We start from the raw sequence: 8,502 nt of genomic DNA on the forward strand, positions 1-8,502 counted from the left end.
GGACATGGAATAACAGACTGGTTCCAGATTAGGAAAGGAGAATAACAAGGCTGTATATTGTCACCCGCTTATTTAACTTCTATGAAGATTACATCAAGCGAAATGCCAGGCTGGATGAAGCACAAGCTGGAATCAAGATTGCTGGGAGAAATACCAATAACCTCAGATATGCAGATGACACCACCCTTATGGCAGAAGAGAAGCAGAACTAAAGAGCCTCTTGATGAAAGTGAAAGAGAAGAGTGAAAAAGCTGGCTTTAGACTCAATATTCAAAACACTAAGATAAGGCATCTGGTCCCAATCCCTCATGGCTAATAGAGGGTAAAACAATGGAAACAGTGACAGACTTTATTTTCTTGGGCTCCAGAATCACTGCAGATGGTGACTGCAGCCATGAAATTGAAAGACCCTTGCTCCTTGGAAGAAAAGTTATGGGCAACCTAGACAGCATATTAAAAAGCAGAGACATTACTTTGCCAACAACAGTCTATCTAGTCAAAGCTATGGTTTTTCCCATAGTTATATAGGGATGTGAGAGGTGGACCATAAAGACAGCTGAGCACCAAAGAATTGATGCTTTTAAACTGTGATGTTGGAGAAGACTCTTGAGAGTGTCTTGGACTGCAAGGAGATTCAACCAGTCAATCCTATAGGAAATCAGTCCTGAATATTGTTTGGAAGGACTGATGCTAAAGCCGAAGTTCCAATACTTTGGCCACCTGATGCAAAGTACTGACTCATTGGAAAATACCTTGATGCTGAGAAAGCTTGAAGGCAGAAGGAGAAGGGTACGACAGAGGAAGAGATTATTGTATGGCATTACTGACTCGATGGACATGAGTTTGAGCAAGTTCCTGGAGTTGGTGATGGACAGGGAAGTCTGTCATGCTGCAGTCCGTGGGGTCTCAAAGAATCACACATGACTGAATGACTCAAATGAACTGAACACACCTCAGAAACAGAAGCACAGAGAGTTCAGGCAACTTGCCTAGGGTGACACAGATCAGAAGTGGAAACACAGAGAGGTTAGGCAGTAGCCTAAGATCACATGGCTTGGAGTAGAAGCACAGAGAGTTTAGACAACTTGCCTAAGATCACACAGCTCAGAAGTGGAAACACAGAGAGGTCAGGCACATTTACTAAGGACACACAGCTCATATATGGAAGCACAGTGAGGTCAGACAGCTTGCCAAGATCACACAGCTCAGAAGTGTAAGCATAGAGAGGTTATACAACTTGTGTAAGATCACAGAGCTCAGAAGTGGAAGCACAGTTATGCAACTTGCCTAAGAGCACACTGGTCACATATGGAAGCACAGAGAGGTTAGCTAACTTGCCTAAGACCACACAGTTCTGAAGTGGAAGCACAGAGAGGTCAGGCAACTCGTCTAAGTACCCACAGGTCAGAAGTGGAAGCACAGAAAGGTTAGGCAACTTGCCTAAGAACACATAACTCACGTGGAAACACAGAGAGGTTAGGCACCTTGCCTAAGATCACATAGCTCACATATGGAAGCACAGAGTGTTTACACAACTTGCCTAAGATCACACAGGTCAGAGGTGGAATCACAGAGAGGTCAGACAACTTGCCTAAGATCACAGAGCTCTTCAGTGGAAGCACAGTGAGGTCAGGCATCTTGCCTAAGATCTCACAGCTGTAGTGGAAGCTCAGAGAGGTCATGCACGTTGACTAAGCTCAAACAGCTCACAGGTGGAAACACAGAGAGGTCAGACAGCATGCCTAAGATCACACAACTCAGATGTGGAAGCACAGAGTGTTTATGAGACTTGCCTAAGATTACATAGCCCATAAGTAGAAGCACAGAGAGGTCCAGCAACTAGCCTAGGATCAAACATCACAGATGTGGAAGCACAGAGAGGTCAGGCAACTAGACTAAGATCACACAGCTCAGAAGTGGAAACACAGAGTGGTCAGACAATTCCCTAAGATCAAACAGCTCTAGTGGAAACACTGATAGGTCAAGTAATATGCCTAACATCGAACAGATCCAAAGTGAAAGCACAGAGAGGTCAGGCAATTTGCCTGAGATCACACAACTCCTCAGATATGGAAGCTAAGAGAATTTAGCCAAGTTGCCTAAGAAAACACAGCTCTAGTGGAAGTAAAGAGAGGTTAGGCACCTTTTCTAAGAGCACACAGCTCATTTATGGAAGCACAGAGATGCTAGGCAAATCTGAAGGTCGCACAGTTCAAGTGGAAGTACAGAGTGGTCAGGCGCCTTCACTAAGGTCATGCAGCTAATAGGTGGAAACACAGAGATGTTAGGCAATTTGCCTAAGATCACACAGCCCAGAAGTGGAAGCAAAGAAAGGTCAGTCAACTTACCTAAGATCAGACAGCTCAAAAGTGGAAACAAAGAGAAGTCAGGCACCTTTACTAAGGTCACACAGCTCAGATATGGAAGCACAGAGAGGTCAGGCAACTTGCCAAAATCACACAGCTCAGAAGTGTAAGCATAAAAAGCATAAAGAGGTTACCCAACTTGGATAAGATCACAGAGCTCAGAAGCGGAAGCACAGAGAGTTTACACAACTTGCCTAAGAGCACAAGACTCACATGTGGAAGTACAGAGAGGTCAGTCAACTTGCCTATGATCACACAGCTCAACAGTGGAAGCACAGAGAGGTTAGGCATCTTGTCTAAGAACAAACAGCTCATATGGGAATCTCAGAGATGCCAGGCAACTGCAGTAACATGACACAGCTCTGAAGTGGAAGCACAGAGATGTCAGGCACCTTGCCTAGGATCACACAGCTTAGAAATGGAAGCATAGAGATGTTCAGTCACTTGCCCAAGATTACACAACTCAGAAGAGAAAGCACAGAGAGGTCAGGCAACTTGCCTAAGATCACAAAGTTCAGGAGTAGAATCACAGAGAGATCAGGCAACGTGCTTAAGATCACACAGCTCTTTAGCGGAAGTACAGAGAATGTACAGAACTTGCCTAAGAGCACACAACTCACATAAGGAAGCACAGAGAAGTCAGTCAACTTACCTAAGATAACACAGTTCAGAAGCGGAAGTACAGAGAGGTCATGCTCCTTGACTAAGGTCACAGCTATGAGCTGGAAACAAAGAGAGGTCTGGCAACTTACCTAAAATATAGCTTGCAAGTGGAAGGACAGAGGTCAGGCAACTTGCCTAAAATATCACAGCTCAGAAGTGAAACCACAGAGAGGTCTGGCAACCTGGCTAAGATCATACATAGCAGAAATGGATGCACAGTGATGTCCCACAACTTGCTTAAGATCACAGAGCACAGAAGTGTCACATGAGAAAGGTCAGGCAGCTTGCCTAAGATCATATAGCTCAGATGTAGAAGCACAGAGAAGCTAGCAAGCTTGCTTAAGATCACACATCTCACATCTGGAAGCAGTGAAAGGTTAGGAAACTTGCCAAGGATCTCAGAGTTAAGATATGGGAGCACTGAGAGGTCAGACATCTTGCCTAACTTCACAAAGCTAACAAGTGGAAGCTCATAGAGGTCAGGCAACTTGGCTAAGATCCCACAACACAGAAGTGGAAGAACAGAGAGGATAGGCAACTGCCAAAGATCACATTCCTCATAAGTCGAAGCAAAGAGAGGATAGGCAACTTGCCTAAGATCACAAAGCTCAGACTTGGAAGCACAGAGATTCAGGACACCTCCCTGACATCATAGAGCTCAGACATGGAAACACAGAGACATCAGGTAACATGACTAAGAACACAGAACTAAGATCACACAATTCACAAGTGAAAGCCCAGAGAGGTCGGGCACCTTGACTAAGAGCCCACAGCTCACATTAAAGCACAGAGAAATCAGGCACCTTGAATAAGATCACACAGCTCAGAGGTGTGGAGAAAGCAATGGCACCCCACTCCAGTACTCTTGCCTGAAAAATCCCATGGATAGAGGAGTCTGGTGGGCTGCAGTCCATGGGGTCACTAAGAGTTGGACACGACTGAGCGAATTCACTTTCACTTTTCACTTTCCTGCATTGGAGAAGGAAATGGCAACCCACTCCAGTGTTCTTGCCTGGAGAATCCCAGGGACAGCAGAGCCTGGTGGGCTGCCGTCTATGGGGTCGCACAGAGTCGGACACAACTGAAGCGACTTAGCAGCAGCAGCAGCAGCTCAGAGGTTTAAAAACAGAGATGTCAGGCAACTTGACTAAGGTCACATAGCTCAAGAAGCAGAATCATAGAGAGTTCATGCAACTTTCATTGGAAGACAGTTCCAAAGTGGAAGCAAAGAGAGGTCAGGCAACTTGCCTAAGATTACACAGTTCACAAGGAAAAGAACAGAGATGTCAGGCAACTTGACCAAGATCTCACAGCTCAATAGCGGAATCACAGAAAGATCAGGCAACTTGCCTAAGATGAAACATCTCAGACTGGAAACACAGAGAGATCAGACATCTTGCTTAAGATCACACAGCTCAGATGTGGAAGCAAAGAGAGGTTAATCACGTTGCCTACCAGCACACAACTCATAAGTGGAAGCACAGAGAAGTCAGCAAATTTTCCTAGGATCATGTAGCTCAGCGCTGGAAGCAGAGAAAGGTTAGGCAATTTCCTTAAGATTACACAGCTCTTAAGTGGAAGCAGAAAGAAGTTACGCACTTTGCTAAGAGCACACAGCTCATACATAGAAGCACAGAGAGGTTAGGCATTTTCAATAGATCACACGACACAAAAATGAAAGCACAAAGAGGTCAGGCAACTTGCTTAAGATCACACAGCTCAGAAATGGAAGCACAGAGATGTTAGGCACTTTGCCTAAGACCACACAGTTCATACACAGAAGCACAGAAAGGTTTGCCAATAAATGCCTGATATCACACAGCTCGGAAATGGAGGCAAAAAGAGGGCAGGCAACATGCTTAAAATCACACAGCTTAGAAGTGGAAGCACAGAGACATAAGGCAACTTTGTGAAGATAATATAGCTCAGAAATGGAAGCACAGAAGGTCAGGCAACTTTGCTAAGATCGCACAGCTCAGTGGTAGAAGCACAGAGAAGTAGGGCGACTTGTCTAAGAACTTACAACTTCAGAATTAGAAACACAGAGAAGTTAGGCAACTTGCCTAATATCGCAGAGCTCAGACGTGGAAGCACATAGAAGTCAGGCAACCTGTGTATAAGATCACACAGCTCTGAAGTGGAAGCACAGAGAGTTGAGGCAACTTGCCTAAGAACACACAGCTCAGAAACGGAAGCACAGTGAAGTTAGACAACTTGCCTAACAACACAGCTCAGAAGTGGAAAAACAGAGAGGTCAAGCAACCTGTCTAAGATCACTCTGCTCAGAAATGGAATCACAGAAAGGTTAGGCACCTTGCCTAAGAGCACAGAGCTCATATATGGAACAACACAGAGCTTAGGCAACTTTCCTAAGATGATCCAGCTCAAGTGGAAGCACAGTGAGGGCAGGCAATTTGACTGAAATCACACAGCTCACAAGTGGAAGCATTAAGAGGTCAGGAAACTTGCCTAACATCATACAGCTCAGAAGGGAAAGCAGAGAGGGGTCAGGAAACTTGGTAAGATCACACAGCTCATAAGTAGAAGGACAGAGTGGTTAGAAAACCTGCCTAAGATCACATGGCTCACATGGAAACACAGAGAGTCAGGCAACTTTGCTAAGATCACAAAGTTCAGAGGTGGAAGAACAGACAGGTCAGGCAACTTGGCTATGATCACCCAGATAAGAAGTAGAAGCACAGAGAGATTAGGCAACTTGGCTAAGATCACACAGCTCAAAAGTGAAAGTACAGAGAGGTTAAAACCTTGCCTAAGAGCACACAGCTCATATATGGAAGCACAATTTATCTAAGGTCACACAGCTCATAAGTCAAAATACACAGAGGTCAGGCAACTTGCCTAAGATCATACAGCTCAGATATGGAAGTACAGAGAGGTCAGGCAACTTGTCTATGATCCCGCACCTCAGAGTGGAAGCACAGAGTCAGGAAACTGGACTAAGATCAGAGGTCAGAGGTATAAACACAGAGAGGTCAGGCAACTTGCCTAGGATGAAACAGTACTTTTGTAGAAGCACAGAGAGGCCAGTCAACTTGCCTAAGATCAAACATCTCAGAAGTGGAAGCACAGAGTAGACAGTCACCTTGCCTACCAGCATACAGCTGTTAAGATGAAGAACAGAGAGGTCAGGAAAGGTTCTGAAGATGATGTAGGACAGAGCTGGAAGCACAGAGAGGTCAAGCAATTAGCCTAAGAACACACAGCTCTTAAGTGCAAGCACAGGGTGGTTACGCATTTTCCCTAACAGCACACAGCTCAGAAGTGGAAACACAGAGCCCTTAGGCAACTTGACTATGATCACACAGCTCAGAAAGAGAAGCAAAAAGATGACAGGCAACTTACTTAAGATCACACAGCTCAGAAGTGAAAGCACATAGAGGTTAGTAAAATTTCTAAGATCACACAGCTCAAAAGTGAAAGCACAGACAGATCAGGGGAATTGCCTAAAATCACACAATTCACATATGGAAGTGCAGAGATGTTAGGCAACTTTCCTACGATCACAGAGCTCAGATATGGGAGCATAGAGTGGTCAGGCAACTTGCCTAAATAACACAGAACAGAAGAGGAAACAGAGAGGACATGTAACCTATCTAAGATCACACAGCTCACATGTGGAAACCAGAGGTCAGACTACTTATTTAAGGTCACATATCTCAGAAGTGGAAGCCCAGAGAGTCCAGGTCATTTGCCTAAAATCAAACAGCACTTTATTCACAGTACAGAGAGGCCAGGCAACTTGCATAAGATCACACATCTTGAAAGTGGAGGCACATAGAGGTTAGTCACCTTGCCTAGCAGCACACAGCTCCTAAATGGGAGCATGGAGGGGTCAGGAAATTTTCCAAAGATCATGGAGCTCAGAGCTGAAATCACAGAGAGGTCAGGCAATTTGCCTAAGATCACACAGTTAAGTATAAGCACAGAGAAATTTGTCACTTTGCCCAAGAGCATACAGCTCATAAATAGAAGAACAAAGAGGTCAGGAAACTTGCTTAAGATCACAAACCTCAGAAGTGGAAGCACAGAGAAGTTAGGTAACTTGTGCAATATCACACAGCTCAAAAGTGGAAGCACAGAGAGGTCAGGAAATTTGCCTACAATCACATATCTCAGAAGTGGAAAAACAAGTGGTTAGTCATCTTGCCTACCAGCCTACACAGCTCTTAAGTGGAAGCACAGAGAAGTCAAGCAATTAGCCTAAGAACACGCAGCACATCAGTGGAAGTACAGAGTGCTTGGGCACTTAGCGTAATAGCACATGGCTCAAAAGTGGAAACACAGAGGGTTAGGCAATTTGACTAAGATAACACAGCTCAGGAAGTGCGCTGGGCGGCCCGGTGGATCTGTCTCTTGCTTCAACAGTGCTTGGACCGAACAGACCCAGGGACGCCCCTTGCTCCAGCCTCCAACCACCCTCCAACCTTTTTTCCAGTCGCAACCTCCGGAGTCAGCCACTCAGCTATCCACGATCACCGGGACCAGCCACCATTTTTTAACTCCTTATTACCGACCAATCATGAGCTCCCAGATTCGTCAGAATTATTCTACCGAGGTGGAGGCCGCCGTCAACTGCCTGGTTAACATGCAACTGCGGGGCCTCCTACACCTACCTCTCTCTGGGCTTCTATTTCGACCACGACGATGTGGCCCTGGAGGGTGTGGGTCACTTTTTTCGCGAATTGGCCAAGGAGAAGCGTGAGGGCGCGGAGCGTCTCTTGAAACCGCAAAACCAGCGTGGCGGCTGCGCCCTCTTCTGGACATGCAGAAGCCATCTCAAGATGAGTGGGGTAAAACCCAGGAGGCCATGGAAGCCGCCCTTCTCGTAGAGAAGAACCTGAATCAAGCCCTGCTGGATCTGCATGGCCTGGCTTCTGCCCGCGGAGACCCCCACATCTGTGACTTCCGGGAGAACCACTTCCTAGATGAGGAAGTGAAACTCATCAAGAAGATGCGTGACCACTGGACCAACCTCCGCAGGCTGGCTGGTCCCCAGGCTGGGCTGGGCGAGTATCTCTTCGAAAGGCTCACCCTCAAGCACGACTAGGAGCTTCTGGAGACCAGTGGCCACTGAAGAACCCACCTCACATCAGGGCTGCCTGAAGCCCCTCTCTGCAGCCACTAGGCAGCTTTTTAACACCCTGGAGCCCTCTCTCAAGCCTTGGACCAAATGGAAACAATAAAGCTTTTTGCAGCAAAAAAAAAAAAAAAAACCAGCTCAAAAGTGGAAGCACAATGACGGCAGGAAACTTGCTTAAGATCACACATCTCAGAAGTGGAAGCACAGAAAAGTTAGGTAACTTGTGTAATATCACACAGCTCAAAAGTGGAAGCACAGAGAGGTCGGGCAACCTGCCTGAGGTCACACAGCTCAAAAGTGGAAGCAAAGAGAGGTGAGACAACTTCCCTAAGATATGCCAGCTCATAAATGGAAGAATAGGGAGGTCAGGCA

General features: G+C 46.0%; 1 pseudogene; it reads left to right on the forward strand.

Moving 5' to 3' along the window:
* Nucleotides 1-7,525: 7,525 nt before the first annotated feature.
* On the forward strand, nucleotides 7,526-8,263 carry LOC102179838 (annotated as a pseudogene).
* The last annotated feature ends 239 nt before the right edge of the window (nucleotides 8,264-8,502 follow it).

The sequence above is a fragment of the Capra hircus genome, unplaced genomic scaffold, assembly GCF_001704415.2.
Source record: "Capra hircus breed San Clemente unplaced genomic scaffold, ASM170441v1, whole genome shotgun sequence".
NCBI classification, from domain to species: Eukaryota; Metazoa; Chordata; class Mammalia; order Artiodactyla; family Bovidae; genus Capra; species Capra hircus.